At 39.3% G+C, this 20,254-nt stretch overlaps 1 long non-coding RNA gene across 1 annotated transcript in view; it reads left to right on the forward strand.

Moving 5' to 3' along the window:
• LOC140500381 (uncharacterized) overlaps positions 1–13,016 on the forward strand; it is a 47,252-nt gene extending 34,236 nt beyond the window's left edge. Inside the window, exon 3 of the long non-coding RNA XR_011965710.1 lies at positions 12,353–13,016. This is a non-coding gene — a long non-coding RNA (uncharacterized lncRNA). The remainder of the gene's footprint in view (positions 1–12,352) is intronic.
• Positions 13,017–20,254: the final 7,238 nt, after the last annotated feature.

The following is a 20,254-nucleotide window of genomic DNA, read 5'->3' on the forward strand; positions in this document are numbered from 1 at the left end:
CTGTGGCTCAGATCATAACCTTCTTATTGCAAAATTTAAACTTAAATTGAAGAAAGTAAGGAAAGTCATCAAACCATATAGGTATGACCTAAATAACATTCCTTATGAATATGAAGTGGAAATGATCAATAGATTTAAGGAATTAGATATGGTATATAGAGTGTCTGAAGAACACAATATTGTACAGGAAACAGCAACAAAACATTCTAATGAAAAAGAAGAACAAGAAAGCAAAAGGGCTTGTCTGATGAGGCTTTACAAATAGCAGAAGAAACAAAGAAAGGAAAAGGGAAAGAAGAAAGGGAAAGATACCCAACCGAAAGCTTTATTCCAGAGAACAGCAAGGAAAATTAAGAATGTTTCTTAGATGAGCAATGCAAAAAAGAGAAGAAAATAATAGAATGGGAAAGACATGAGATCTCTTCAAGAAAATTAGAGATAGAAAGAGAAAGTTTCATGCAAAAATGCGCATGATAAAAGATAAAAATGGTAGGGATTTAACAGAAACAGAAGAGGTTAAGAAAAAGTGGCAAGAATGCACTAAAGAACTATATGAGAAAGATCTTAACATCACCAATAACCATAATAATATGGTTACTGATTTAGGGCCAGACATCCTGGAGACTGATGTCAAGTGGGCCTTGGGAAGCATTGCTAACAATGGTTGCTGTCCTTGGTTCTCGAAGAAGACCAAAATGACATCTTTATGTTAGAGTTGATAATGTTTAATATAAAATTTTGGAATAATCTCTTTGTTCTCTCTGAAGCAAACTCAGAGGGTGCCTCTTCCTATGTCAGCAAAAGCCAGCCAAGGCTGACTCTACACTCCTTAGGAGACCTTTAACCTAGGTCGTAATTTCTATTGAACTTTGTTTACCCTTTCCTACGTCAGTTATCTGTTTAGGGCAGGAAGCCTGCCACTTACTAGTGGTGGGATTTCCTTCTTTATCACTGAGACATGTGTTTACCCAGCTGGAATCCCAAGGCCTGACCAACATTACTTTGTTAATTGTCCTGTCTTACTGAATTTATGATTTGCTCAATTAGGAGAGTTCCTTTCTCATGGCAAAATGTATATAAGCCAGAAGATTTCTGCACTGGGTAGCCAGAACATTTCTGGCTCCATAATGCATTATGTAACTGTTTTCTTTATGGGGAATTGATCAATTAATTAATTAAATCATAAAATGTATGCATTCAGCCATGTTGCCTTTTCTTCAACAAGTTTTCAGGTTAACAGAGTCAAGTAGCAGTGTATGTGATCAGACCAGTAAGAACTCAGAATACTGTACCACAGATTGGGCACAAATAGTCCATGTGAACATTCTCTAAATTTGTGCATCTTGTGTTTCTTTTGAATTATTTCAATTCTGCTTTGCTCATACAGCACAGAACCTTCTTTGATGAAGGCATGCCATACTGGGCATACTGGGTGGTCCTATGCCAGTGTCTCCTATCTTACACAATCAGTTCTACAGTTCTTAAGAGAGACCTTGAGCATGTCCTTGTATTGCTTCTAAACCACCACATGAGTGCTTGCCTTGTGTGAGTTTTCCATAAAACAGTTTTTTTGGCAAGTGTGTATTTGGTGTTCAAACAACATGGCGAGTCCATGGGAGTTGCACTCTCTGCAGTAGAGTTTGAATGCTTGATAGTTTAGTTTAAATAAGGACCTCAGTGACTGGTACCTTATCGTACCAGGTGATCTTCAGAATTTTCCTAAGACAATTCAAATGGAAGCAATTCAGTTTCCTGGCATGGCGCTGATATGCTGTCCAGGTTTTACAGGCATACAATAATGAGTTCAGCACAATAGCTTTGTAGACCTTCAGTTTGGTAGACAGTCTAACACTTTTTTTTATTTTTTGGAACCTCTCAAATGTTGAACTAGTTCTTGCAATTTATGCATCAATCTCATTATCGATACGTAAATTCCTGGAAAGTATACTGCCAAGGTAAATGAACTTATCTACAACACTCAAGGTTTCTTCATTTGCTGTAACTGATGTTTCCATGTATAACTGTGGTGGTGTTGGTTTGTGGATCACATATGTTTTCTTGGTGTTAATTATAAGGCCCAAAATAACACAAGCAGCAGAGAACTGACCACTACTTTGTTTAATCTCAGCTTTAGAGGTTGCATTGAATGCATGATCCTCTGGGCACAAAAAATTGTGCACCGATTCTCCCTTTACTTTAGTCTCGGTAACAATTGCTAACAATTGCTAGTGGGAAGTGATGGGATTCCAGCTGAGTGATTTAAAATTCTAAAGGACGTTGCTGTTAAAGTGGTGTACTCAATATGCCAGCAAATTTGGGAAACTCAACAGTAGCCACTGGATTAGAAAAGATCCTTTTATTTCCCAGTCCTAAAGAAGGACAATGCCAAAGAAAACTCAAATTACCAAACAATTTCACTCATTTCACATGCTAGCAAGATTATATTAAAGATTCTGCAAACCAGGTTTCAGCAATATGTGGACTGAGAATTATCAGAAGAACAAGCTGGTTTTTGAAGAGGCAGAGGAATGAGAGAACACATTGCTAGTATTCACTGGATTATGGAGAAAGCAAGGGAGTTTCAGGGGGAAAAATCTACTTTTGCTTCATTGACTACACTAAAGCCTTTGACTGTAAGGATCACAACAGAATGTGGTAAGTTTTCAAACAAATGCAAGTACCAGATCATCTTACTTGTCTCCTGAGGAACCTGTATGCAGGCCAAGAAGCAACAGTGAAAGCCGAATGTGGAATGACTGGTTTAAGATTAGAAAAGGAGTAAGACAAAGCTATATATTGTTATCTTATTTATTTAACACATATGCAGAGTAAATCATGTGAAATGCCAGGTTGGATGAATCAAAAGCTGGAATTAAGGTTTCTAGGAGAAATATCAACAATCTCAGATATGCAGATGATGCGACTGATGGCAGAAAATTTAGAGGAATTAAGAAGTCTCTTGATGAGGGTGAAAGAGGAGAGTAAATACTGACTTGAAGCTTAACATCAACAAAGCTAATATCTTAGCAACTGGTCCCATCAGTTCTTGGCAAATAGAGGGAGAAGAAATGGAAGCAGTGTCAGATTTTATATTCTTGGGCTCAAACATCACTGTAGATGGTGATTGCAGCCATGAAATTAAAAGCTACTTGCTCCGTGGAAGGAAAGCTATGGCAAATCTGGACACCACATTAAAAGGCAAAGACTTCACCTTGCCAACAAAGGTCCATATTATCAAAGCTATGGTTTTTCCAGTAGCCATATATGGTTTTGAGTGTTGGGCTATAAGGAAAGCTGAGTGCCACAAAACTGATGCTTTTGAATTGTGGTGCTAGAGAAAACTTTTGAGACAGCAAGGATATCGAACTAGTCAGTACTTAGAGAAATCAATTTAACTGTTCACTGGAATGTCAAATACTGAAGCTGAAACTTAAATACTTTGGTCACATAATGAAAAGAAAGGACTCATTGGAAAAGACTTTGATGTTGGGAAAGATGGAAGGCAAAAAGAAATGGCACAGGATGAGATGAATAGATAGTATCATGGAAACAACAAATTTGAACTTGGATAGACTTTAAGAGATAGTGAAGGAGGGCCTGGCATGCTATGGTTCATGGAGTCACAAAGACTTGAATGACTGAACAACAGCATAACATGTCTAATCCCTCTTCTATGTGACAGAACTAAAAAAATTGCATAGGATGGCCATATCTCTTGTCTAATTTTCTGCATTTTGGGGACTTAGGGACACTCAGTATAACTAAAGGAAATAAACCTTTACCATGAGCACCTTTTACATTACAAACTATCATTTGATTCTATAAATCCCTGCTAGCTCTCACACTATATCTTCCCTTCCCTTCTCAGCTAAACTCCTCGAGAAAGATATATGTTCTAGGGATCTCCATTTCCTCTCCTCTCACTCTCTTCTAAACTGTCTGTGATACAGCTTCCAACCTCATGTTTCAACTGACAATGTTACCCATGCTCTCTTAATTGCTAAATTTAATGGCCTTTCTCCATACTCATTCTTCTTGACTTGTCTGGCTACTTTCTCATCTTCTCTCTAGGTTCTTGTGACTTTGCTCTCTCCTGGTATTCCACTGCTCTCTACCTGTCTGACCACTCCTTCTCATTCTCCTTTGCTGGATCATCCTCTAGGTCATGTCCACCAAATGTCAGGGACTTCTTCCTGTGCCGTCTTCTATTCTCTATACTTTTTTGCTTGATATCGTCAGTTCCCATGGCTTCCATCATCATCTCTTTGTAGATCCAGCCATCACCTCTGAGAGAAATGTATTAATAATTAATGATTTGGGGAGATTCAGAGTTCCCCCTTTTCCTATTTTTAAGATCTTGGTCTTTGAAGGTTGAGCTAACCTTCTCTATCTGACCCCACCCAATCTTATAAGAAATCTCTAGTCTAAGATGAATACTAATGGGTCAGATCTAACAATGTTAGCCCACCGCTCAAAATCTCCAATCACTGCCTATTGCCTCCAAGATGAAATAACAATAAATCAACAGACATTTGTTAAGTGCTTACTTAAGATGAATTCAATCAAGCTTGGGGAGAGACAAACCCTTTTAAATAAATCGCTCAATGCTTGGAGTGGTCTGGGCATAGAGATAAGTCTCTCTGTCCAAGGTGACATGATATCACCCTCAGACCCTCATTGAAATATTCATTCTCTCATTGATTGTCAACCGATCAGGGTTGATTCCCATTCTGGGGATCTCCTACTCTTTGAAAGGTATATAGACTGTGAGACTAGGCATACATTGATTGTCTGTGGTCTAAGACAGATGAACAAATGACCATCCTTTTATTAACAAACAAGTTGGCTTTATTAATAAAATGATTAAATTACCTAGAAATTATGTCTCTTGAACCTTTTTAATCATGAAGCCTCTCTCCTGAGCTCCAGTCTTTCATCACCAGCTATTTACTACACACTTCCAACTGGATATCCTGTAGTCAACTCAAACTCAGCACACTGAAAACAGAAAACATTTTCCCACTAAACCCTCCTGTTTCCCCAACTTTCCTATTACTATTGAGGACCCATCATCCTTACTGTCACCCATTCAATCACACAGCCACTACCTGTGTGCAGGTCCTTAACATCTCATGCTTGTACTATTGCGTGTTGGTTTATCTCCCTGCCTCAAATTTCCCTTTACTCTAAGCCATCCTTTACTTAAGTGATTTTCCGAAAGTATAGATCTGATCATGTCACTCCCTTCCTCAATAAAGTTCAGTGGCTCCCTATTACCTCTAGAATAAAATATAACCTCTTGTTTGGCTTTTAAAGCCCTTCATAGTCTGGACCCTTCTTACCTGTCTAGTCGTCTTATACTTTATGCCCCTCTTTGTACTCTATGATTCAGCTCCACTGACCTTCTTCTTATTTCTTGAACACAGTATTCCCTCTCTTGACTACAGACCTTCTTGCTGGCTATCCCCCATGCCTAGAATGTTCTGCCTCTTCACCTCTGCCTCCTGGATTCCCTGATTTCCTTAGAACTCAGATAAAAATGTCATTTTCTGCAAGAAGACTTTCCCGATCATATAACCACTAATAGTATTTTCATTCTGAAATGACCGTCCATTTACTCAGTACATATCTTTTGTGTACAATTTTGTTCATAATGTGTAGCGAGTGGATAATGACACAGTGCATAGAGCGCTGGGCCTGGACCTACACAGGCCTGAATTACCTTCAGACACTTTACTTGTTATGTGACTCTCTCAAATCTCTGTTTCCTCAATTATAAATGTGGTACCTTAATAGCACCTATTGCAAAAGGTTGTTGTGAGGAACAAATGAGATAATATTTTTAAAGCTCTTAGCATAGTACCTGACATATAGTAGACACTTATTACATATTTGTTTCCTTCATTTGCATCTTGTCTCACCGTTATAATGTGACCTCCTTGAAGGCATGATTCTTTGAGTCCCCTAGTGCTTAGCATAGTGTCTAGTTCATAGTAAGGACTTAACAAATGTCTGTTGATTTATTGTTATTTCATCTTGGAGGCAATAGGCAGTGACTGGAGATTTTGAGTGGTGGACTAACATTGTTAGATCTGACCCATATGAACCCTGATTTGTTATCTGTCTGGCAGACTGATGAGAGAGAAAAGAAAAAAAGGCAAAGAGAAGCTAGGTGAAGGGGCTTTTAAAACAGTCCTTGTGGTAGATGATGAAGGTATGGTTCAGGGTAGTTATTCTGGGAGAGGAAGAAGAGAATGGGTATGAGAAATGTAGAATTGACAGGACTTGGCAACTACTTGCGTATGAGAGATGAGGAGATAATGAGGAGATACAAATGTACAAAATCCAGGAGGACCAAGTTTATAAACCTGTATTGCTATTGTGATGATGGTGTCCTGAATAGATATAGGGAAATGTGGACCAAGGTCAAGTTTACCAGTATTACCCCATCCCAAAGACCACTGGTATAGAATTTTCTCCTTGTTGGTGGAGATGAATGCCCTGCCCTGCGAGAAGGGCAGGGCATTGTTGGTGAGAGCTCCACACTTCTTGAGTCTTCCTTGGGTTTCTTCATGCTTCCGATTTTCTTGGGGACTCTTCGAGCATCTAGTCACTTTGGGTATTTCTGGCTTCGAGAGGGAAGATGGAAGAGGTGAACCCCATTTCAGGATACTGAAGAAAATGACTGGGATGACAAAAGTGAAGCTGGTAGGCTCCATCATGCCTCTTTTCTCAGCTTGCTACTTTGGGGAACTTTCCCCTTGGGTGAGATCTAGAACTCGCTTGGTTGAACTGAGTTATCTTGCTCCCAGGGGGAGATCTCCTTCACTTTGTATTGTTTGGCATATATTCTCCTATAGATACTTTTTAAAATTTCTGCTTTGCTACCAGTTTGGATAAATAGATTTTCTCTGATAATTGCTATATGTGTATTCATTGTGGGACTGATGTTTAGTGAGAAGTGTTCAGATCTCACCCTCAGGAAGTAAAACAGAAGTTTACTGTAGCACACAGAGGCAGAAGTATTGGGTGTGGCCAGGTCTTGATTCAAATGTACTCTTTTTGTAGTAAACAACTTCCGTATAATGGCAAAAGTATTTTGATCATTGTTCAATTATGTCCAACTCTTCTTGATGGCTAATGGGGTTTTCTTGACAAAAATACTGGAATGGTTTTGCTATTTCCTTCTACGGCTCATTTTAATTATGAGGAAGTAAGGTAAATAGGGTTAAGTGATTCACCCAGGCTCATATAATTAGCTAGTAAGTATCTGAGGCCAGATTTGAACACATGAAGATGAATCTTCCTGACTTCAGGTATCTACTTCACCACTTAGCTTCCCGGAGCTCCTTTTCATTGATACAAGTAATTATGAGGAAATGGGATTCATATCTCCTCAGCTTCTCCCTCTTTAAAGTATCATGGGAGATGGGATTAGTGAGCATGCACACTGCCACCTTGTAGCAGGCTACGTTAGACTCAGTCTAAGCAAGATTTTAAAATGGAGTCACTGAGACTGACACAGCATAAGGAATTGACTTTACATGATAATAATTGTTTGGACTAGACTTGGTACTTGGATAATGGTAGAAAACAAATTTGGTCAGATAATTACAGGACCTGTGCATGATAAAAATCAGACTTGAAAATCTAGAACCAAGGCTAATGGATTACTGGTGCAATGGAGTGGGATTTTCAAAGAGGGACTGACCCTCTTTATCATATCCATACAATCTGGAATTTTACACTTCAGAAACACAGACTATAGCAACTACTCTTATAAGGAACAATCAGAAAAGAGTACATGTTCCCTTTCAACCAGGAGATATTGTGTGTTTGTCCTTTATTGCCGAAGAAGACCATGCCATCAGAGAAATAGTGACATGACTTGTACTTGACTTTGTTTTGAGTGAGTGAGGGCTGTGTAGGTCACCAGCCTCATTTCTCCTCCAGAGCCATCTGAAGCCAGTGACCAGATATTCATCAGGATGACTGGAGATGACACAGGATGAGGCAATTGGGGTTAAGTGACTTGCCCAAGGTCACACAGCTAGTGAGTGTCTAGTGTCTGAGGTGATATTTGAACTCAGGTCCTCCTGACTCCTGCACTGGTGCTCTATCCACTGAACCACCTAGCTGCGCCTAGGAGACATTGTATTGTAGCAGTGAATTATCATGGTCTAAAAGCAATTGTTCCAGTTTATGTTAATTAATGAGAAATCCTGCTTGGGTTGTAGTGTGAAAACTATTAGTGAACTCAGGAGAACTTCTGACAGCTTGTTTTTGAAGGGAAAAAGGAGAAAAAACTTAAGAAAGAGAAGATAAGGTTAAGGAAGTGACCTTTTTGGCGGCAGCCACGAGAGAGGAGATGCAGGAAGATAGAAAGGAGACAAATGACCAGGAAGGGAGATTTAAAAAAAAAGGGAGAGACCAGTTGTGCTTCTATCATAAAAGGGAGGAACATTTTCAGAGTTATTGCAGGGAATGCCAGTGGGATAAGGTATTACACTGCAAGTTATCCAAAGGAGAACCAGTTGACACATGGAGCTTCTCACCCACCATGCCTTGGAGTCAGAAATCAAAGCTAATAGCCCATTTGTACCTAGTTGAAGATAATAGAGATAAATAGTCTAGAGGATGAGAGGAGTGAGATGGTTGGGAACTAGGGATGTTTTGTGGAAATGTTGAAGGGGATGCCATCCTTGAGAAGCTTTACTGGAAATTTACTGTTAATGGGACACCCTTTGCTTGCTTGGGGGATTCTGGGAGACTTTCTCAGTGTTTAAGAGCACCCCTTCTCCCAAGGCTTCCAGATGTTAAAACTGAAAAAGAAAAATAGGCAACTCAGGGAAAGGTGAAGTACACACTTAATTATTGTTGTTCAGGGGTTTCTGACTCTTTGTGACCCCATATGGGGTTTTCCTGGCAAAGATGCTGGAATGGTTTTGCCATTTCCTTTTCCAGATCACTTTACAGATGGGGAAACTGAGGCAAACAGGGAGAAAGGACTTGCTCATGGTTGCACAACACAGCTAGTAGGTGTTTGAAGCTGGATTTGAACTCAGGTCTTCCTGACTTGAGGCCCAGTGCTCAATCCACTGTGCCACTTAGCTGTCTCCAAGTTAATTAACCCTCTTAAAGTAGATTTGGTTCTTTCATTAATGCCTAATTCCCGTAACTCATTGTGTGGGAGGAACCTCTTCTGTAAACTTGATGCTTTGATTCACTGTGATTCCTGAGGGGAGATAGGTTAAGAACACAAAGGAATTGATTTGGCTCATCAGGCAATTTTAAAGGAAACTAAAAGGTTTATGGGAAGATGAAGGTGCCATCATGAATCTTGAAAAGTGAAGTAAGTAAAAGCTCTATGATTTGAGGTGAAATTTTCGATGCAATCTATTGTGATTGTAAATCCAGATTTGATGTCATTTGGTTTAAGTTTGTCCTGAAACTAAATTGATTTGTGATCTCATTTACAATGAAATGCTTTCGCTTATTAGGATAATTATGGCAAATAAGAACTTAATGCAACATATATTTGCTAGTTAAGGCAATATTGGAATTCTCTTATTAGAATTGGAAAGTGCATGAATCAGGAAAATTTGAGTTCAAATCTGGTCTCAGAAATTTGTTAGTAAGTTACTTTGCCTGGTATTTACTACAGTTTTCTAACTAAAAAAATGAATAATAAGAGCACCCATCACCCAGGGTTGTTGTGAGGATCAAATGACATAATAACTGTAAAGCACTTCCTATTTTTTTTTTTTTATCAAAAACAAGCACTGTGTACTGGGTTTCAATGTGATTAGTATAGAATGCCAAAGGTGGTAAAGTGGATAGAGCACTAGGCCTGGAGTCAAGAAGACCTGAGTTCAAATCCAGCCTCAGACATTTACTAGATGTATGACCCTGGGAAAGTCACTTACTCATGTTTACCTCAGTTTCCTCATCTGCAAAATGAGCTGGAGAACATAGTGTGTAGAGTGCCAGGCCTGGAGTCAGAAACACTCATCTTCATGAGTTCAAATACAGCTTCAGATTCTTACTAGGTGTGCAACCATGGGAAGTCACTTCACTCTGGTGTGCAGAGATCAATTGAGCCATCAGACAGAGTCCTTTCCAGCATTCCATGCCACAGCAAACAGTACATGATACGATACCTTCCATGTGCCATACTTTATCTCAGAAATAACTAAGCTACTTTCCAACTATTTTGGGATAATCCTGAACATGAACACCCCTTATTACCTACAATCTTCAGGTGAGATGAGTAGCTAAGTAGGGAAGTTAAACCTCTTTTGGGGAAAACTATGCCCGGAAACACAGTTAAAATTATCCCAGGTATTTCCCCTTGTGTTGTTCCAACTCAGAAATCTGTAGACAGGATTGTGGTTTGTTACTTTTTGAAATTCTGATAGGGTACCTACTATATTGGGGGCTTGGACCCTGGATCCTAGGGGCCTGAGTCTGGTCCACAGGGGATGAAAGACTGAAAATATGAAAAGCAGTTGCGGGATGGGACTTCAAGCAATTTGAATTGAAGTCTGGGCATACCCAATTGAGGTAACTTCTCTAAGAAATCTAGATCTCTCTTTACCCCAAAAGGGAAAATGTCTAGAAGAAGATGACGCCTGTGAAATTAAAGTTGATTTTTATTAGGCAAAGAAATAATATGCGTGTATGGAGCAGACAGCCTAACACTGAAACAACTAAGCAGAGGATATGGATTGCATATCTACTTTTCAAACAAAGGGAGGCAAGGAATGGGGGAAGGAATTGAGAATTAGGCTGGTCCCAGGAAGGAATGGAGTATATTGTGAGGAAAGAATAGGGCTGTCAGAGAGGGAGTTCTACAGGCATGAGGGAAAGGGGAGAGGCAGGAAGCAGGGGAATGAGGAATTCCAAGTACTAGAAGAGTGACTTTTTGACACATTAAACAGAAAGCATTCTTGGTGCAAAAATATAAGCAATCTGGACAATTCAGGGCTTGAACATAAACAAGATAAGAGGATGTCTCCAAAAGTCATAAAATTAGGATGTCTCTGAGAATCCCATAAACAAATAAGGATGTCTCTGAGAGTCCATAAATTAGCATATGGTTTAGGGAATCCCCTCCTGCCCCCCAGGCTAGTATGAGCTAAATTAGCTTTAGGGTGGCTGATTTTCTGTAGGTCCAGCTGGTTTTACCCTCTGGTGGTCACAAAGAATTGTTGGTATGTCAAGCTATTCTGAACCTTAGTTAATTCAGCCAGTCCTCATATAGCTCTTCTCAGTTACCTGGATAACAGAAGAGCGCAAACAAATCGAGGTAGTTATTTATTTATACATACAATTAATGCCTTTTGTCATATTTCCTGGGTTTGCCTCATTAATTAGGATGAGGCCTGAACAAAACAGAGGGAAGTCAAACCCTTGAATGTAAAGCTTGGGGTCCTGCTTCCCCTACCCTTCCCATAATAACTTAGCAATCAAAAATTAGGTTGAACTTTATCATACCCCAAAGACTAACAATATAGTTTTAAAAAATTATTTTGTTTTCAGTGTTTTACAATCACGTCCATATATCTTAGATTTTTTGCCCTCCCTCCCCTTCTTTTCCCCCTCCCTTCCCACTCCCTCCCTGAGATGGCGTGCAATCTTATATAGGTTCTACACATACATTCCTATTAAATACATTTTCATCTTAGTGTCACATTGAATACAAGAATTAAAATGAATGAGAGAAATCATAAAACAAAGCAAAACAAAACATAATAGAAGAGAAAATGGTCTGCTTCATTCTGTGATCCAATTCCATAGTTTTTTCTCTGGATGTGGAAGGCATTTTGCTTCAAAAGTTTACTGGAAATTTTTTAGGTCCTTGCATTGCCATGGAGGACTAAGGCTACCAGAAAAATTCCTTGCACATTTGGTTGTTGTTGGGATTGGAAGCTCAATTCCGTGTGGACAGTCTCGGGTGGGTAAAGGTGGGAGCTTCTAAATCTTAGAGCTCTCACGAGACCCCCCCAGGAAACGGCTGGGAATCGAGGTGAACCGAGCTATCTCGAGTAATTCTGCCTCTTCCCGTGAAAAACGTGATGGGAGAGAGATCTCCCCGCCCTCGAGATTGTCCCGGATCTGGGCACACTATTGTTATCTAACAGCACGGTATTCAGATGCAAACTATGCGGCTGAAGGTTAAGTAGGATTGAGGAAGCCTGAAAGCTCTCTTAGCACGTGAGGAGCCAAGAGGACAGTAGGCTCCGCTTCTCTTCTTTCCTCTCTCCCCTCCCCCTCTCTCCCCGCTTGTACTTCTACTTCCAATCCCTTAAGATCTTATCCTCCTTAGGAAATCTCCCCCTCTTCGTCCTAGGAAGACCCCCCTGCACTTGTAACCGAGACCCTGTAATAAAGCTCAACCCTTGTTCGACTCTGGAACGTCCTTTCTCTCATATGAGCATCTGGCGTGGCCAACCGAAGACCTCGGAGGTGAGGTAAGAAGACTCGGGTAGCCCACACAGGCCTCTAGGCCTGACAGTTGTTGCTGTGTACAAAGTTCTTTTGGTTCTACTCCTTTCACTCAGCATCAGTTCATATAAGTCTTTCCAGGCTTCTCTGAAGTCTTCCCCTTCATCGTTTCTCATAGCACAATAGTATTCCATTACATTCATATACCACAACTTATTCAGCCATTTCCCAATTGATGGGCATCCCCTTGATTTCCAGTTTTTGGCCACCACAAAGAAAGCTGCTATAAATATTTTTGTACATGTGGAACCCTTTCCCATTTTTATGATCTCTTGGGGATACAATCCTAGAAGCAAAATTTCTGGGTCAGAGAGTATGCACGTTTTTTGTAGCCCTTTGGGCATAGTTCCAAACCACTCTCCAGAATGGTTGGATCAGCTCACAGCTCCACCAACAATGAATTAGTGTTCCAACTCTCCTACATCTTCTCCAACATTTATAATCTTCCTCTTTTGTCATGTTAGCCAATCTGATAGGTGTGATGTGGTACGTCAGAGTTATTTTAATTTGCATCTCTCTAATCAGTAGTGATTTAGAGCATTTTTTCATATGATTATAGATAGTTTTAATTTCTTCCTCTGAAAGCTGCCTGTTCATATCCTTTGACCATTTATCAATTGGGGAATGACTTGTCTTCTTGTACATTTGACTCAGTTCTCAATATATTTTAGAAATGAGACCTTTATCACAGATACAAGTTGCAAAAATTCCTTCCCAGTTTTCTGCTTCCCTCCTAATCTTAGTTACATTGGGCTTGTTTGGGCAAAAATTTTTCAATTTAACGTAATCAAAATTATTCATTTTGCACTTCATAATGTTCCCTGTTGCTTCTTTGGTCAAAGTTTCTCCATTCTCCATAAATCTGACAAATACACTATTCCTTGCTCCCCTAATTTGTTTATAGTATCAGTCTTTATACTTAGATCATGTATCCATTTGGATTTATTCTTGTGTACGGTGTCAGGCTGGTGTCTATGTCCAGTTTTCACCACACTGTTATCCAGTTTTCCTGGCACTTTTTGTCAAACAGTGAGTTCTTATCCCAGAAGCTGGGGTCCTTGGGTTTATCAAACAGTAGATTGCTATAGTCATTGCCTACTGTGTCTTGAGTACCTAGCCTATGCCACTGGTCTACCCCTCTGTTTCTTAGCCAGTACCAAGTGGTTTTGATGATTGCTGCTTTATAATACAATTTGAGATCTGGTAAGGCTAGGCCACCTTCCCTAGCATTTCTTTTCATTAATTCCCTTGATATTCTGGACCTTTTGTTCTTCCAGATGAATTTTGATATTATTTTTTCTAGCTCTTGAAAATATTTATCTGGTAGTTTGATTGGTATGGTAAACTAACGATATTTAAGGAAAGAGATGTAATTCTACCCTGGCATCTCCTCTTCCTGAGAAATGCAAAATGGCCTCTTCTTGTTTTCTCACCTGCCAGGGATGAAAGTCTGAATGCAATTGAACACATCGTTACTTGCTATATGTTGTTACGTATATGTATTATTTTCATGATTTTCATCCATGTTTTTACTGTGCTATTGTGTTACTTAAGCACCATTTGTTAATTGAAAAGAGTTGCTGTAATAACATCCATTTGTTAATTGCACCATTAGCTGTGTATTAATGCGGATACATGTGGGGCAATCTCTAAAAGACTTGAGAGCTAAGAGAATTCATGGGCAGTTAGGTGTGAGTTCAAATCTGCTCTCAGACACTTAACTAGTTGTATGACCCTAGGCAAATCACTAAACCCTGTTGGCCTCAGCTTCCTCATCTATAAAATGTAATGGAGAAGAAAATGTGAAACCATTCCAGTACCTTTGCCAAGAAAACCCCAAATGGGGTCATGAAGAGTCAGACATGACTGAAAAACAACTGAACATAATAAATGTTATTGAGGGATGCTGCTTTGCTTTTGCAATCAAAAAGCATAGAGTTCTTCTAATATCAGTGATAAACCCTGACCTTAAGAATAAGAACTTTTTAAGGAGATTGGTCAGAAAAATGAAAAGACTAGAAGAACGCACATTTAAGGCTACTGATGTTAAGTGAGGTCAGGAATCTCAAGAAGTTATTTTAATCTTGCCTGAGAATTTTGACCTTGGAGATATATATCTTAGGAATTAAGAGTAGGAAACTATTCCTTGGAATTTTAGATTTGTCCATGCTCTGAAGATGAAGAATTACTTTTAAAAATAGGAACCCTTCTAATTGGAGGAGACATTTCTGCAGAGAGACTAAATATTACAATTATACAAGAATTCTACTCCATCTCTGGTAAGGTAGAAGTCATGGCCCTTGTGTTATACAAAGACAGTACACTCCAAATTTGACACTTTCTCTGGACAGGAGCCATGTCTCCAGGGGAACAATCCTAGGAGACTTGGGGTGTATTAAAAGTTATATTGACTTAGAGATCTATTGTTCCTAGCCCTGCTTATCAACCAGTGTTGAAAGAGGCTCTGTTGGGGGAAGAGACTCCAAGTTTGCAGCATTTTGCATTATCTGCTCTTTGTCACATATCCTTACCTTTAAATCGTCCTGTTTTTGTTACCTTGGGGAGGAACTGAGAGCCAAGGGTCTAACCTCTTTTGCTGAGGTGGACCTATTTTGATTGTCTTAAAGTTATCTATAAAAGCTGTTTCCACCTGGAAAATTTTGCTGATCTTCAGTGATCAACCTGTTTATTTGTTGTTACCTTGACATACTTATAACTCCTCTTCTATTCCCTGAGTTTTGCCTTACTAATCAAGATGAAAGGCCAAATGAAGAATTTTCCTTTCAACAAAGGAAATGGTAAATCTCTCTAGTATCTTTGTGAAGATAATCCCAAATGGGATCATAGAAAGTTGGACAAGAGTGAAAATGACTAAAACAAACAACATAAGTATGGCCATCTAATCTGCAATTATAACAAAAAGTGGGAACCATTACTCTAATGATTGATTACATGATGAAGGTCTTATGTCAAGCATTCATGCCCTCTGTTCCCTTGGTCCTCTAACTCTCCAAGGAGAATGGGGTAGCACACTACTCATCTCTTACCTGACTATTTTGGTAGCTCAGTATTGACGGTGCTATTATTTTGCTTTGTGTGCCCCTCACTTGAGAAGATCCAGAGTCTGTTGAGACTGAACCCTGTGAATAATATTGATCCTTGAAGCTCAGGAGTTCCTGTCTCACCTCAGCCATTGTTGGTGATGGTTTCTGTGTCTGTATGGATCTGATGACATCAGCTGTTCGAGGGTCATGTTACCAAGCCTTAGAACAGTCTCTACAGTACAATGTTTCCAGCATTCTCAGGATTCACAGCACCAATTTTTATCAGTCTTTTCTCCACCCTCAGGAGGAACTCAATAGGCTTTTCTTCTTTCTAGTATACAGTATTAGAGACAAAATTCACAAAGAGATCTTCAAATCTGCCCCACTCAAACATCACAACTAAAGTTTGCTTCTATCCCTTCCAAGTAACTTCTGTCCTTGCCTCCAGGAGGGTATCCATGGTCTTGGCAGCTGTTTTAGGCTCCTTGATAGTCTCATCACTGTTGGCTGCAATGTTCCTAGGAGTTTCTCTTTTCAGATCTCTTTTGGGAGGTGACTGGTGGATTCTTTCAATATTTCTTTTACCTTCTGGTTCTAGAATATCAGGACAGTTTTCCTTGATTATTTCATGAAAGATGATGTCTAAGCTCTTTTTTTGATCATGGCTTTCAGGTAGTCCCATAATTTTTAAATTGTCTCTCCTGGGTTTATTTTTCAGGTCAGTTGTTTTTTAAATGATATATTTCACATTATCTTCTATTTTTTCATTCTTTTGGTTTTGTTTTGTAATTTTTTGGTTTCTCATAAAGTCATTAGCTTCCATCTGCTCCATTCTAATTTTTAAAGAACTATTTTCTTCAGGGAGCTTTTGAACCTCCTTTTCCATTTGGCTGATTCTGCTTTTTAAAGCATTCTTCTCCTCATTGGCTTTTTGGACCTCTTTTGCCATTTGAGTTAGCCTATTTTTCAAGGTGTTATTTTCTTCAGCATTTTTTTGGATCTCCTTTAGCAGGCTGTTGACTAGTTTTCCATGATTTTCTTGTATCACTCTCATTTCTCTTCCCAGTTTTTCCTCCACTTCTCTTACTTGATTTTCAAAATCCTTTTTGAGCTCTTCCATGGCCTGAGACCATTGCATATTTATTTTGGAGGTTTTGAATGCAGAAACCTTGACTTTTGGGTCTTCTTCTGATGACATGCATTGTTCTTCCTCATCTGAAAGGACGGAAGAAAATATCTGTTCACCAAGAAAGAAATCTTCTATTGTCTTATTTTTTCCCCTTTTTGGACATTTTCCCCATCCAGTTACTTGACTTTTGAGTCCTTTGTCAAGAGGAGGGTATACTCTACAGACCTGTAAGTTCTCAGTACCTCCAAGGTGGCACAATCAGGGGAGAGGAGTTTACTCCTCTCCCAGCCTATGCTCTAGGTTGGGAGCAACCATAAGCTTTTCTGTCCAGGATCTGTGAGTAGAATTCCCTCTCCAGAGCCTCCGCCAGCTCCACCAGCCAGTGATCCTCCTCACCCCAGGACCACCCCTCTGGGCTGAAATCCAGATCAGTCACTCAATTCCCCCAGGGTTTTTAGGCCAAGGGCTCCAAAAATGGATGCTGCCACCACCTGGGGCCACCTAGTGCCAGGGCTAGAGCAGTACCCTGCTCCCTTCTCACCCAGGTGAAAGAGCTTTCTCAATGACCTTTGAAGCTGTCTTTGGCATTTGTGGGGTGAGAGATCTGGGAACTACAGCTACTACCTGGAATTCCATGCCCTGAAGCCTGCTCCAGTCCTGTCCTTGCTGTGCCATGTGGCCAAGGCTGGGCTGTGCTCTGCTCAGAGCCTGGGGTGATAGACCTTTCCTGTTGGCCTTCCAGGCTGTCTTAGGCTGGAAATCTCTTTCCCTCTGTCATTTTGTGGCTTCTGCTGCTCTAGAATTTGTTTAGATTAATTTTTTTACAGGTATTTTATGGGCTGTGGGGGGAGAGCTTCTATAGGTCTATCCTTTTACTCTACCATCCTGACCAACTGTTTTAAGCTATTCTAATCAATATAATGATTCAAAACAATTCCAAAGAACCCACGATAAAAAATGGTATCTGATTCCAGAAAGAACACTAATGAATTCTGAGTGTAGACTGAAGCATACTTTTTTTCACTTTATTTTTCTTGATTTTTTTGCAGTATTTTTGCAGCATGGCTAATATGAAAATGTTTTGCATGACTTTACATGTATAATTAATATTATATTACTTACCTTCTCAATTGGGTGTGAGACAGCTTAAGGGAGAGAGAGAATTTGAAACTCAAAAAGTTAAAAAATTAATGTTAATATCAAATAAATAAATTTTTAAACAGGGAAAATAACAATTCTTTGAGGGGAAGTGGGAAGATTGGTACACTGATTATAAGTTGGTAGAATTGGTAAACTGGTCCAAACTTTCTGGGAAGCAATTTGGAACCCCATTCAAAAAGTCATTAAATTATCTATACCTTTGGAACTAGTGATAATATTACTAGGCTTTTATATGAAAGAGATCAAATACAAAGGGGAAGGGGCCATATGCACAAAGATATTTCTAGCAGCACATTTTGTCATAGCAAAGAACTGGAATATAAGAGGGGTGCCCATCAATTGGGGAATGATTGAACAAATTGTGGTAGATATATATTATTATTGCATCATAAGAATATTATTGTATTATAAGGAATGGCAAAAGGGACAATTTCAGGAAGGTAGGTTCAAGGAAGCATGGGAAGATTGGTATGCACTACGTAGAGCAAAATGAGCAGAACCTAGGGAACAGTTTATATAATAACAACAACACTATAAAAACAACTTTGTAAGCCATATCTAATCAATGTAATGAACAACCATGACTCTAAAGGCTGACAGTGAAGCATGCAACCCATCATCTGGCAGGTGATGGATATAAGAAGCGGGGTGAGAAATATCAGTTTATGAATTGGCTTTCTTGACTATACTTATAAGATTTATAAGACTATACTTAATCCTCAAAAGAGGGAATTTAAAAAAAAAATTTTTTGGAGGGAATTTGGGAAGGAGAGAAAGTTGAATGGTAATGATATCAAAGAAAGAAAATAAGGTCATTGAAGTATTCAAAAACACAGAGATCACAGAAGCAGAATACAGGGAGATAACAGTTAAGCTGGACAGTTTTAAGGCATGTTGAACTAATTATGTACTTCTAAAAAAGCAAGCTGTAATAGAAACTTGGACTTTCATATATAACGTTTCATTCTACTTTTCATATGGGAATGTTCATGCTAATTGGTATTTGTCAAATAGAGATTATTAAAAAAGAAAAGTTTCTTTTAAAAATGGATTGGTCAGAGAAAGAGGTGAAGGAAGGAGTGGTGTCACAGAAACCAAGGGAGGAGAGAATATCCAGAAGGAGGTACTCAATACAGTCAAAATTTGCTAACAGATTAAGGACAATGAAGTCTGAGAAAGGCCATTGAATTTAATTAAGAGATTGTTGCCTCTCTCTTGGCAAAGAGTGGTGGGCTATAGATGCAGAATGAGGCATATTTCAGCAGTGGCCAATGTGTTGTTTTGTTTTGCATAACATGATTTCTTTGTTACAAGGGAAGGTGCTGTTACATTAAATTTCTTTCTAAAATTATTTTAGATTTTGAGGTTCACTCTGGTGAGTGACACCCACCAACTGTTCCCCGGTCCTTTAGACCTGGATTCATAGAATCTTGTGAAGCACTTGCAATGAATACTGAGGATGTGAAGTGGAGTGTCCTAGAGTGCTAGACTGTAGCTCCCAAGTGTTTCAACAAATGCCTATTACGTGCCTTTCATGTGCAAGTGATGTTTGTGCCATATTTACCTGTTGGTTTGCACTTGGAAGATGGAGAAGGAATTAAGACTCAGACAGGTATAGTATATCTGAGGACCTAAAAATCAGTGGAAGAAGACCAATTACTAAGCTATTGTCTCAGATAAGAGAAGCCTGATTTTACAGTTAAAGACTCTAGGCAACAGGTTGCCTTGCTCTAAAAATCTTGGTGTTCATGGAAAAAGTTAGATAGTTGACCACTGGAGAGTTACCTTGTGTACTAAGTGGTTGAAAGATTAGACAGTCTACAGTCTTCAAACTGAGTAGTCTATAAATAGTCCCAGAAAATGGTGGAATTGCTACTGCATCTTAACCAGAAATTTGGCTTAAAGAAACAAACAGAATCAGAGTTGCCCCCTCCACTCTTAGCCAAAGATTTGATCAAAAGAAAACAAACACAATGGTGCTCATCCTTTACCAGAAGTCTGATCAAAAGAGCAAATAGAACTAGATTATACATATGCCATATATGCTTTTTATTCTCTTTAAACCAGAGAATCATGCATGTGGGTGAGGTCAGACTAACTCTGAATTCTCAGAAAGGCTATTTGAAGAAGTTTTTATACCCATAGATCAATTTCCAATTCTCCCCCTGCCCCCATCCCTACCCTATTCCCTCTGCCCTGACTCAGGACATCAGTGTCCTTTGTTAGCCAAAGTTATAGTTACCATAAAAAATATAGTGACTCCAGCATGTCTCGTTTTTTGCCAACTATAAAACATAAGGTGATGTAAAATAGGAGAGGTCAAGATAGTGCCTCTAACAAGGGAGGGCCATAAAACAATAAGACAAGGAAATGCAAGGTCCAAGGCTTCTGGTCTTCATCAGTCCCATAGAAG

This window comes from Notamacropus eugenii, chromosome 4 (assembly GCF_028372415.1).
Source record: "Notamacropus eugenii isolate mMacEug1 chromosome 4, mMacEug1.pri_v2, whole genome shotgun sequence".
NCBI lineage: Eukaryota > Metazoa > Chordata > Mammalia > Diprotodontia > Macropodidae > Notamacropus > Notamacropus eugenii.